Raw genomic sequence first — 13,585 nt, 5'->3', positions numbered from 1 at the left:
CTGAGTCACTCAGATGTGACAGTATTATCTCACTAATAAAGAGATAGTGATAGAGAAATCTGAAGAGTTTCATCAGAGAAATTTTAAGAAAAAGATAGAGTTAATATACTGTATAGCAGATAACTGAGACTTAAGAACAGATAAAGAAGTCATCACTCTCACTGTAAGATTAGCAGCAGTATTCATCATTGAAGATGAATATATATAATGTCTCTTTACAGATTATAAGAATATCTTTTCAGAAAGAGAAGTAGTGAAGTTTTCTGATATTAAGATATAATATAAGATTTATCTTGAAGATAATGTAACAGTACTGTACAGATCTCTTTACAACTTGTCTGTAAAGAAATTAAATATTCTATATAAATATCTTGAGAAAGTGCAATCAAAGAACTGAATATATTTATCAAAGAGTTTAACAGAGATATCTATAGTCTTTGTACTTAAGAAGAATGATAGACTATGTCTATGCATAGACTACAGAGATCTTAATAAGATGATAATTAAGAATTACTATTCATTATCATTAATTAATGAGATGATTGATTGATTATCTGAAGCAAAGATATTCTCAAAGATTGATATACAGAATATCTATCATAGAATCAAAGTTAATAAAGATAATATTTGAAAAACAGCTTTTTATATCAAGTACAGTAATTTTAAATATCTTGTTTTATATTTTAATCTTTATAACACTTCAGTCATCTTTCAGGTCTATATAAATAAGACACTGCAGAGTCTTATTAATATCTTCTGTATAGTATATCTGAATAATATTCTAATCTTCTTAAAATCAGAGAAAGAACATGATATTCATACTCAAGAAGTATTGAGTCACTTAAGACAGTATTAACTTTATATAAACACTGAAAAATACTTATTCTACATGCAGAAGATTGATTTCTTAGATTATATTATTAAGATAAATAGCATTTCAATGAACAGAAGCTGAGTCTCTGTTATTAAGAACTGATCAGTACTGCAGATGTATTATAAAATATAGATATTTCTAAAATTTATAAATTTCTACAGATGATTTATCTATATATATTCACAGATTACTGCTTCTCTTATAGATCTGTTAAAGAGAAGTGTAAAAGATAGAAAAATGAAACTGTTTATTCTCACTCAAGACACTGTATAGATATTTATAGAATTGAAACAAGCTTTTACAGATATCACAATACTAAATTACTTTAATCTTAACTTATTCAGTCAGTGTAAGACTGATGTATCTGAGAATAAGATCTGTGAAATCTTTTCATAGTTAATATCAGAGATCTTTTAATATTGAAAGAATTAGAGAATAATCATCTCTGAGAAAATAGATAATAGATTGTCTATGAAAGAAGACTTTTTTACAGAGTCTATAAGACACTGTAAATGAAGATCAGTGACCTTTTTCTTGAAGAAATTATCACTTATATAGAGAAGATATAATACTCATAATCAGAAGATATTAGTAATTATTAAATTCTTTAATTATTATTATTATTATTCTTTAATTATAGATGTATGCAGTCAGAGACTATGACATCTACCTGAGAACTTTAGTTCTCAGGGTTTTTTCTATGTCTGTAAAGTTAACTATTGTACATTCATCAATTTCAGATATGTAAAATCAGAAAATTTCAGCTCAGAATACAAAAACTGTTTATAAATTACAGTATTTTAACATCTTTTGATACTTTGAAATCATTTGACAATATCATGATAAAAGAAAAGAGAGAAAGAACACAGTCTCAAAGATAGACACATTAAATAGATAGATAGAAAGAAATTGAAAGAAAAAGATACAGAAAAAGAAAAAGTAAAGAAAGCTACAGAACAAGATCTCTGCAGTTTACATCTTAAGCTATATACATATTTTAACACTCTATATAACTGATCACTGTCTCTGTCCTCTCAGGCCTGCTTCAGAGATTATCATTTTCTCTAAAGAGCCGCCGCTCAGCTAGCTTCTGTAACTAGCTTACTCATAAGTGAGGTTCTCACTAAGAATAACATCAGAGCTACTCAATTCTAGTTAAGTCTCTAATCTTTCAGCTGTCAATCTCAGCATTTCAGCCTATCAATTGGCTGTCACAGTCTTGCTTACACTAATCACCTATTAAGGACACCTAGGCCTTGTCTCACCTAGGTTCTTGCTAGGCCCAGAGTGTTATAATCAGATAGTTTTTAAATCTCATTCTCTGAAAGTGAGTGTCTAGAGTGAGAGGGATGAGACCTGGTCAGTTAAGCTTGATGATGATTCACTATTCTGCGGGCATTCTAGATCTCAATCACTCTAGTACTGATCTAACTTGAAGCGTCTGAAGAGCTGTTAACTCTAAGATCAGTGAGAATTAGTGCCTGGGAACCCCTGGGATGAACATCTTAAGCTTGATGATGATTCACTATAGTGCACCCGGGGGCCTCTGGTACTGTTTTATGACTTAACAGTGGAAGCTGTGGTTAAGATGACTCTCACAGGGTTTGAACCTGCCCCCTCTTAGCATTCATTCCCCGGGGGGAAGGCCGCTAATTGAGGCTCCATGATAGCGTAGTTAACCACTACGCCACCGGGTCATTAAATTCTTTAAGATCTGATGATATTATTTTCAAAGTAGTAAGTACTCAGTGTAAGTTCTCACTAATTATACAAATCTGTATTACTTCTTGATAATAAAGAGCTTGACAGAATATTAAGTTAAATAAGTGAAGCTGCTTTCAGAGTATAATTTCTATATCTGATATTATTCAGATTAGCTTAATCTCACTAATACACTGTTTAGACAGTCTGATTATAATATTATTAATACAGAGAAGAATTTTATAAAAGAATCTCTGTTATCACTGCAGAAGAAGCTGACTGCAGAGAATTAAAGTTCTCTAAAGCTTGAAAACAGTATTAGAAAGACAGCTGCATAACTCAGTATAAAAAGTAAAAGAAAACTCAGATTCTTACAGAGAACTGACACTGAAAATTATAAGCTTCTTATATTATATCTTACAATTATTGAATTGATAAAGAATGAAACAGTCTACAATCTTTCAACTCAACTACTTTTAAAATGTATTAATAAGTTATAGAAGAGAGATATCTCTACTACAGCTTAAATTCAGAAGTTAAAGAAGAAAGAATCTGATTTAAACTTGAAAGAGACAGACTCTGAGTAGAGCAGTGCTGTTAAGAAATCAAGTCACTGATAACTAGAAGAATATGAACTTCTACTACTGAATAATTCAGTCTTCATTTCTTATAGTAGAGTGATATATTAGAAGTTATTGAGAATTTATTATAATAATCTTTATACAGAATACTTCAGATTAGAGAAGACTGAGAAGCTTCTAAAATATAAATATATTTAAGACAAGCTTCAGATAGATATCAAAGAGTATATTAAAACTTATAATATCTATTAAAGAATAAAGATCTTATAATATAAGTAATACAGTGAGTTAATATTACTGTCTGTTTCAAAGAGGTTATAGCAGAATCTATTGATAAATTTCATAGTTAATCTGCTGAAGTTAATAAGAGTTAAAGAATATAACTTAATTTTAATCATTGTTAATTACTTTACAAAGATAACTAGATATATCTCTACTTATAAAAAGATTAAAGTCTCTGAATTGACTGATCTGTTTTTAGATATTATTATTCATGATTACAGTACTCTGAAATTATTAATAACAGATCAAGAATCTCTCTTTATCAGTAAATACTGATCAGCTTTTTACTATTATCTTATAATAAGATATCTTCTCAGTACTGTATTTCATTTACAGATAGATAATTAGACTGAATATTAGAATCAGATACTAGAACAGCATCTTTAAGTATTTTATTTATATTATTAAAATGATTGACTTAAATATCTTCTAACTGCTAAATTTGTATATAATAATGTAAAGAATATAATTTTAAAGATATCTTCTTTCTATACTTATTATAAATATAATTCTTTATTACTTAGTGACATCATGAATAATGTTTTAAAAAGAGAGATAGATAGTCAGAATGTTAAATAGATACAGAGAATAGAGTATTTCTCAGTATTAAAAGTAAAAGTAAGATTAAAACTTTTAAATAAAATTTATAAGAAGATAGTGAAAAGTATTCACTATACTCAGAAGTAGTAGATAAAATACTATAATTAAAAACATCTTTCAATGAAGTTCTTAATAGAGAATTAAGTACTACTTTCAGTAAAGAATATCAAGACAATGAAACTGTATAAGAAGCTCAGTGAGTAGTAACTAGAATCTTTTTCAGTAATAAAAGTAATAAGTAAGCAGATATATAAGTTGAAATTACTTACAGAATTAAAATTAATTTATTCTATTTTTCACATTTTCTATTTAAAGCTTTATAAGTAATACTCTGAAATGAAGCTGTCTCAGCTGAATAGTATTAAGATTGAAAGTAATACTGAATATCTTATGAAGAAAATATTAAATAAGTGAATATATTACAGTAAGCTTTAATATCTTATAAAATAAGAAGATTATTCATTATCAGAGAATTTATGAGAACTGCTTAAGTATTTGAAAAATACTGAGAAAGAGATTGTAAGCTATAAGATAACTAGTAGAGATTACTCTGTTACATATCAGAGATATTAAGTAAGAAATACTGCTTAAAACTTCTCATTTTTTCTCAAAGAATTTTTAGAGATGATCTTGTAATAATAAGTCAGTATTTTATAAGCTCTGTATCCCCGGTGGCTGAATGATTAATGCGGCCACCCGGTAGCGCCTTGGCGTGGGAAACCAGGGCGTGTGGGTTCGAAACCTGCAGGGGATACATTAAATCTGGAATCTAAGCACCTCAGGTTTCTAATAAATACAGAGGTGTACAAATCACTTCAATAAAATTGCTCTATGTTCCTGAGCTGAGAAGTTATTATCGCATGTATTTAATTGTCACTTCTTTGTATTTTCTATGTTCTTGTTATCTTGACATGGTCTCAACACCTGTATTTCCTTCTGTATAATCAACACTTGACCTGTATTTAACATCATGCGAGGACTTATCATAAGCTCCGCTTGCATATGAGTATAATGAAAGAATAATAATAATAATAATAATAATTATAAGCTCTGTAGTACTCTTCTTCTATTTTCTCTCAAAGAGTTTTTTAAAAGTTTAATAAGACTACACAAGTGTAAAATTTCTGAAGCAGTTAGAGAAAAGAAATATTTAAAATTAATAAAAAAGATTAATATTATTAATTCACAGATTACTGCTATTCTAATAAGATTATAACTCACTGAAAAAGTAAAAAGAGAGATCAGAGTCTACTTATTAATAATTACATCTTTATTAAACTTATTCTTCACTATTAAAGTTTTCAGTATTAGTATCTTTATCTGCTGAGAAGTTAGTGCTGCAGTGTCATAGAAGAGCATGAGAAATGTATAAAATATTAACTTATTAACTTATAAAATATCTCAGTTATCTGTTTTAATTAAAGTGAGATTCTCTTTAATCAGTGATTAATCTCTGTAGTGCTTTTAACAGTAGTATTAACTAACTCTTTCTTAAGATCAGTTATTCTGAGATGTTTTTTCATTTTAAAGATTTATACTTTCATCTTCTTTTACAGATAAGTAAGAGAAATCTTCTCAGTCTTAATAGAATTTACTAATACTTAAAGCTTTGAAATTCTCACTCTGTACTACTTAAGCATCTGAGCTTCTTATCAGAGCTGATATGACATCTTCTTATAGAGTAGATAATACTTATAGAGAGATAGAAGTTATTATTACAGATATAATAAAAATAATGAAAGTGAGAGAAGAAGTAAATATATAAGATCTCTCTCTTCTTCAGCTGCTTAGTACAGTGCAGATAAGTAATAGTACTAATTAGAGACTATATCAGAGCCTTCTTATAGAGAGAAGATAAAGAAACTATAGAATTCTACAGACTTAACTTAGCAGTATTCTGAGCAGAGCTTAGATATGTTATAGAAGAAGAACTATAAATTAAACTTCTTAAAGCTTCTATCTCTGAAATTAAACTCTCTTCAGAGTTCTCTTCAAATGATTACACAGAGTCATATATTACTGTGTTAATTAAGAAGAGAAACAGTATTACAATAGTAATAAGAGAGATAGAGAAAGAACTGAACATGAATAAACTAACTGATAGAAGAAATGACATCTTACTGTAAAATATAATAACTATCACTGCAGCTATAAGAGAAGTAGAAAAAGAGAGAGAAGATGTGATAATAAGAGTAGTACTCTCACAGTCTGTTAATACTGCTATCTCTGTCTTTAACTGAGCTTTCTTAACAGTCACAAAGATCACAGCTGCATTACAAAGACATTTACTTACTAGAAAATATCAGAATAAGTTCTTTATTATTCTTTAAAAATAATACTTTCATATACTCACTGTTACAATTGAGAAAGAGAAGAAGAAAAATATATCATAGAGAGAAAGAATCTTTTCAAAAAATTCTATCACTACTGTTAACTTTATCTCTAAAATACATTACTTTTACAGAGAATTTTATATATAGAATAAAATATAATAAGAGATCTATAAGTTACTTATTAACTACATTTTTCATATCTTAAATTAATATATAAGAAACTCACTTATCACATGTTTAATTTGAATGAAGATGAATAAAGAAAGATTTATACAGTCAGTAGAAAAACTTATCTATTTCTTTATATTATATATAGTATATTATTATTATTATTATTCTTCAATTATAGATGTATACAGTCAGAGACTATGACATCTACCTGAGAACTTTAGTTCTCAGGGTTTTTTCTATGTCTGTAAAGTTAACTATTGTACATTCATCAATTTCAGATATGTAAAATCAGAAAATTTCAGCTCAGAATACAAAAACTGTTTACAAATTACAGTGTTTTAACATCTTTTGATACTTTGAAACCATTTGACAATATCATGACAAAAGAAAAGAGAGAAAGAACACAGTCTCAAAGATAGACACATTAAATAGATAGATAGAAAGAAATTGAAAGGAAAAGATACAGAAAAAGAAAAAGTAAAGAGAGACTATAACAAAACAAATTCTTAAAAGAGAGTGTATAGCTGTTTTAACAGACTATATCTGATTGATTTCCTCCTCTTCATATTCAGATAATTCTGAATTTAGTCATTTTCTTGTAGCTGCTTGAGTTTCTGATAGAAAGTCTATTAAGTATTTAATTCCTGTCTCAGTTGAGAATAAGAATCTCATATTTAATTGATTTAGATCATACTTCTCTTTCAATCTGGCTCTGAAACTATTGTATAATGCACAGTGCATTATAATATACTCAGAATTCTCATTTGTATTGCAGAATGAGCATTCTATTGAGTCAAATCTATCATCAAATCTTTGTATATAAGATTTGAAATAGCCATGTCCTAGTTTCAGCTGTATTATAGATGAGAATATTTTCTTTTTACATTTAATTGAACAAGATTTCCACTTGGGTTTTGTTTCAAATCTTGAATAATGTATACTCTTCTTTTGTTTCTGCCAGCTTTCATTCCACTTGTCTAAACAAGATTCTTTTATTTTTCTCTTTATAAAAGACCAGGACACAATTTTTTGAATAGATCTGCTTAATTCTGCACCCTTTTTTGCAGCTGAATCAGCCAATTCATTGCCATAAATATTCATATGAGCAGGAACTCAGTGCAGATGAATTCTCAGCTTTGATGTTCTTCTCTTTTGAATTTTTAAAACAGAGTTTAAGATCAGTTCAATTATTATTATTATTATTATTATTCTTCAATTATAGATGTATGCAGTCAGAGACTATGACATCTACCTGAGAACTTTAGTTCTCAGGGTTTTTTCTATGTCTGTAAAGTTAACTATTATACATTCATCAATTTCAGATATGCAAAATCAGAAAATTCCAGCTCAGAATACAAAAACTGTTTACAAATTGCAGTGTTTTAACATCTTTTAATACTTTGAAACCATTTGACAATATCATGACAAAAGAAAAGAGAAAAAGAACACAGTCTCAAAGATAGACACATTAAATAAATAGATAGAAAGAAATTGAAAGAAAAAGATAAAGAAAAAGATAAAGTAAAGAGAGACTATAACAAAATAAATTATTAAAAGAGAGTGTATAGCTGTTTTAACAGACTATATCTGATTAATTTCCTCCTCTTCATACTCAGATAATTCTGAATTTAGTTATTTTCTTGTAGCTGCTTGAGTTTCTGATAGAAAGTCTATTAAGTATTTAATTCCTGTCTCAGTTGAGAATAAGAATCTCATATTTAATTGATTTAGATCATACTTCTCTTTCAATCTGGCTCTGAGACTATTGTATAATGCACAGTGCATTACAATATAGTCAGAATTCTCATTTGTATTACAGAATGAGCATTCTAATGAGTCAAATCTATCATCAAATCTTTGTATATAAGATTTGAAATAGCCATGTCCTAGTTTCAGCTGTATTATAGATGAGAATATTTTCTTTTTACATTTAATTGAACAAGATTTTCACTTGGATTTTATTTCAAATCTTGAATAATGTATACTCTTCTTTTGTTTCTGCCAGCTTTCATTTCACTTGTCTAAACAAGATTCTTTTATTTTTCTCTTTATAAAAGATCAGGACACAATTTTTTGAATAGATCTGCTTAATTCTGCACTCTTTTTTGCAGCTGAATCAGCCAATTCATTACCATGAATATTCATGTGAGCAGGAACTCAGTGCAGATGAATTATCAGCTTTGATATTCTTCTCTTTTGAATTTTCAAAACAGAGTTTAAGATCAGTTCAAGATTCATTTGACTATTATGAATCTGACTATTTCTAAGTCTTTTTAAAGCAGCTTGACTATCAGAGAATATTCATATGTCTTTCAAACAATTTTCTCTTTTATAAGATTTTATTTCAATGAGTTTGAAAGCTTTCACTATTGCAAATAGTTCAGCATCAAAGACTTCACATTCAGAGCCTAGATTTCAGAAATCTGAGATAAAATTAATATTATCTTCAGTATAAGCAATGCCTGCGCCTAATCTATTCAAGTTCTCATTTTTTGAGTCATCTGAATAAACCAGAATAGAGTCTTTTATATTGATTGTAGAAATTCTCTTCAAATGCTGTTCATATTCTTTCTCTTTTAATAGTTCACTTATTTGTAAGTCTATAAGAGATTCAAGCTTTTCTCTTCAGAAAGATAACTTCTCATGATCAACTTTTTCAACATTTAAAGAAGAAAATTGATTTTTAATCAGAGAGCATAGTCTGTACAGTTGAGAAGACATTTTCTTTAAAGAATTATTTTCATTTCAATCAAGAAATCTATTTCAATCCAGTTCATTTCCAGAGTTAATTGATGGAAATGAAGAAGAGACTCTTTCTCTGATTATATAATTTGAGCTCATCTTTACAACTCTCAGAGTATAGTTCATACAGGCCTTTTCAAATCTAATAGCAGAAGAAGGAATTGAAGCTTCAATTTTCATTGCTTTAATAGAAGATGATTTGAATGCTTTCAGAATTCTTCTCAAGACTCTGTTTTGCAGACTTTGAAAGAGTTCAGTGAAATTCTCTTGATTATTTCATCAAACTTGAACTTCATAATCAGCTACTAATGTAATACAGACTATATATAACTGTCTCATAGCCTGGAAGAATAGATCTCTCTCTGTATTTAATAGTCTGATTATGTTATTCAATAGTCTTTCTGCCTTGACAGTTCTTTGTTGAATGTGATATTTAAAATTCAACTTGGAGTTTAATCATACTCCTAATCATTTGACATTTACACTGAGTTTAATCTCTCTATTTAAAAGAGTTAGAGATAGTTCTTTCTCATTGAGTCTAGAAAAGAAATGAATTAACTCAGTTTTATTCATATCAAATTGAATTTGATTGATATCTGCTCTAACAAAGATTTTCTTTGCAGCTTCTTCAATTACTTTCAAATTCTCTTTGATAGTTTTTGAGCTGTAGACTAGATCAATATCATTCACATAACTTAGAGATCACACTATTCTCATATTTCTATTTTTGAATAGATATACAGTGTATATTGCAAATAAAATGAGTGAGATTGAAGATCTCTGTGATACTTCTATTTTTATCTCAGTCTTGTCTTATTTCATTTCATCAAAGAAGAGTTGTATAATTCTTTTAGATATAAAACAGTTAACTCATTTTATTAGAGAAAGTGACAGTTTTAATATCTTCAATATCTGAATTAACTTTGACTTTGAAACATGATCAAATGCTTTCTTTATATCAATAAAAACTGCAGTTGAGATCAGATTCTCATGCTTTGCTATTTGAATATCATGAACAACTGAGAGAACAGTGTCAATTGCAGAACACTGTTTTCTATCTCTCATTTATTCACTGAATAAAAGAGAATCATCTATAGAGCTTATAAAAGATAGTTGAGTAGCTATTATCTTTTCTAAAACCTTTTCTAAACAGTTCAATAGAGATATTACTCTATATAACTTAGAAATTGAAGTTTTTCTATTAGGTTTTGCAAGAATCACTTCAGTGGCTTCTCTTCAGCATTCAGAATGATATTCATTTTTCAAGAGATTGAAAAAGAGCTCAAAATATTCATTCTTTAAGTAGAAATATGTATTTTGAATAATCAAGTGATTAATTGAATCAGAATCTGTAGCAGTTTTAACAGAACTTGAGAAGATAGCTGACTCTAATTCATCTTATGTAAGATCAGATTATTCCCAGTCATTTTCATCAATGTAGTTGAGAAGTGATATATTCTCTTTCTCTGAATCTGAATCTGAGTCTGATGAGTTCTGAAAGAGAATTCTCATAAAAGCTTGACATTTTTTCTCAAAAGAGTTTGCTGTATATGATTCATTCTGAAACTTATATTCTAAGACTGGAAGTTTTGCTACACTTCTTGTTTTAGTATAGTTAAAAGCTTTAAAAATTTCCTTTTCTTGTGCTTCTTCAAGAAATTTATTCCAGCAGTCTGTTTTAGCTCTTTTGATATCTGAAAAATATTCATTTCTGACAGTTTTGAACTCTTTATCAGATATTACATCATTTTTTCAATCTCTTCTAGCAGTAGCTAATTCTTTTCTTTTAGATGAGATATTCTCATTTTATCAAGGTTTTGAATACTCAGAAGATTTTCTTTTTGAAATATTATCTCTAACACTTGTTAGAATAATAGATGTAATAAGCTTCACTCTATTCTTAAGCATTTCATTTGAGATATCTTGAACACAATTTCAATATAGCTCATTCTGTCTTTCAGATTTTAGCAGTTTTATACTTTCTTCAACTGCTTTTCAATCAGCTTTTTCAAAGTTATACTGATTAGAGAGAAGAGGATTTTCACTCATTTGTTTTTCACTCAGTTCAATATTAAATTGAATAATCTCATGATCTGATTCTGATGTCTCATTTGAATCAATAAATCAGTTTACAAGTCTTCTTTTTATTAGATTTTGTGACATGAAGATTAGATCTATAATAGACTTCTGTTTCATGCCTTTTCTAAAGAATGTTTGTTGATCAGACTTATTAACTAAATCTATTGAATGCTCAAAGATTCATTCAATCAGATTATCAGCTCTCACTGCTCTCTTGCATTCTGAATTTCATCAGAAATGATGTGCATTGAAATCTTCTGCAATTATAGAGTTTCTTGATGAAGTTATGTTCAGAAATTCTCTATCAATTGTTCAGATATTGTTATTTTTCTTCAATGACTTTTCATTATAGATATTTATGAGCTGTATAGTATCAAACTCATCTTCTTTATCTATAATATCACTCACCAGAATATCAGGGTCAGACATGATATCAAATCTTAGATTAAATTAATATCTTGATCTCTTTCTTTCATAGATCACTACTCTTGACTTTATCTCAGACTTTTGAGATAAAAAGCAGTAGTAGCTTAAATGAGAAATAACATATTTTTGCTCAGCATCAAAATTCAGCTTCTGAAGCAGTATAAAATCAACTTTTTATTCAAATGCAATTTGAAGACAAGAATAAATACAATTTGAGTTTCTATTCACATTATTTTGAATAAATGTGATTTTTAAAGAGTTTTTAAACTTTTTTTGTTGTTTTTGTTGTATATTCATACTAAAAGAGAGTAGAGTAGAATCTAATCACTATCATCAGATAGTAGATTATAACTGTTCTGAAAAGTAGAAATCTCAACTGCTTGTATTATATCTAGTTTATCATCAGAGTCATTTCTCAATTCTCTAATCTTAACAGAAGTTTGAGGATTCAAGTTCTGTTTACATTTAGCTGGAGAGTTGAAGTTTGAAGACTTAGATAGTTGAGAGTTTCTTCTTTTTAAGCTTGCAGTTGTGAGTTTACTGACTTGACTCTTCTCTTCAGTTCTAGATTGACTTTGAGCTTCATCTTTTCTTCAGTTCTTTTGAGTTCTAGAAGCAAATATACATTCTTTTGAGCTAGATGTATGTTTTTCTTTGCAATTAGAGCACTTAAGCAGAGTATGTTGACAAATTTCATCTCTTTTTAAGCATGTTTCACATTTATACTCACTAGTTTTGTGATCTCTGGCACAGAATGCATATTTTGAGTCTCTAAAACATGAGATTGCAAAGTGTCTATATCTTTGATAGTTTGAACACTGTGTTTGAGCTTTGAAGTTCATTCTTGAGTCTTTGTATTCATGAACTCTCATTTTTAAATCTGCTACTCTTACTTCAGAGATCTTTGACTATTTAAGTGTTTTTATATATACTAGAACAGAGGCATTTCTCCTGCTTTGTCTGAACTCAATTGAATTTAGTTATACAGGCTTCTTTCTCAGTTGAATAGAGTTGTATTCTTTCAATTCATTCTTGAGAAGTAGCATTTCTTCTTCACAGTCAAAAATTTCAATTGAAATATCATGAAGAATGAATTTGTCTCACTTTTCATCTCTTTCAGATAGAATTATTGTGTTTAACAAAGATTCTACTGCTGACTTTCAGAGATTCTTATTCTGAATAAGAAATTCAGCACTGAATTCAGACATTGTAGTCAGAATGATGAAGTTTTCAAAGAATGATGATTCAATTAAAGCTATAACTGATTTTTGAACTTCAATATCAGTTATCAACTGAGAAAAGAACTGCTGGTTAATTTCATTTCTGATTCTGAAAATGAGATTTGAGTTTAGCTTGTTTCTTTGCAGAATGTTCTGGTTTGAGACTTTGAGAATAAGTCTTCTATTTCTGAAGATTTGAAAGTTTTTCTCTTTTTGCATTTTCTGTTCTACTTTTCTATGAATAGAGGCATGAGCAGTATTCTTCTCAGTTTTCTCAGGATTTTGAGCAGGTTTTGAGACAGCAGATTTAGAGACAGCAGGTTTAGAGGCAGCAGATTCAGCTGCTTGAGTAGACTGACCGTGTGACCGTGTCTGGGACCAGGACCAGATTTTTTGATAGTCTCATTACCAATTCGACTGATCCCATTACACGGTTTTAACATTATATAGTGGTCCCATACTGTCCCAGTGGGACTTACTGTCTACTCTTGTCACATTTTCCAAATGGGACCATGATTTCCACTTCTCATTTTAAATTATTTTTATTGCTTTAAATGACTTTAAATCTCATTTGAG

The sequence above is a fragment of the Blastomyces dermatitidis genome, assembly GCF_000003525.1.
Source record: "Blastomyces dermatitidis ER-3 genomic scaffold supercont1.7, whole genome shotgun sequence".
Classification (NCBI taxonomy): domain Eukaryota; kingdom Fungi; phylum Ascomycota; class Eurotiomycetes; order Onygenales; family Ajellomycetaceae; genus Blastomyces; species Blastomyces dermatitidis.
Note: the sequence above shows the minus strand (reverse complement) of the source record.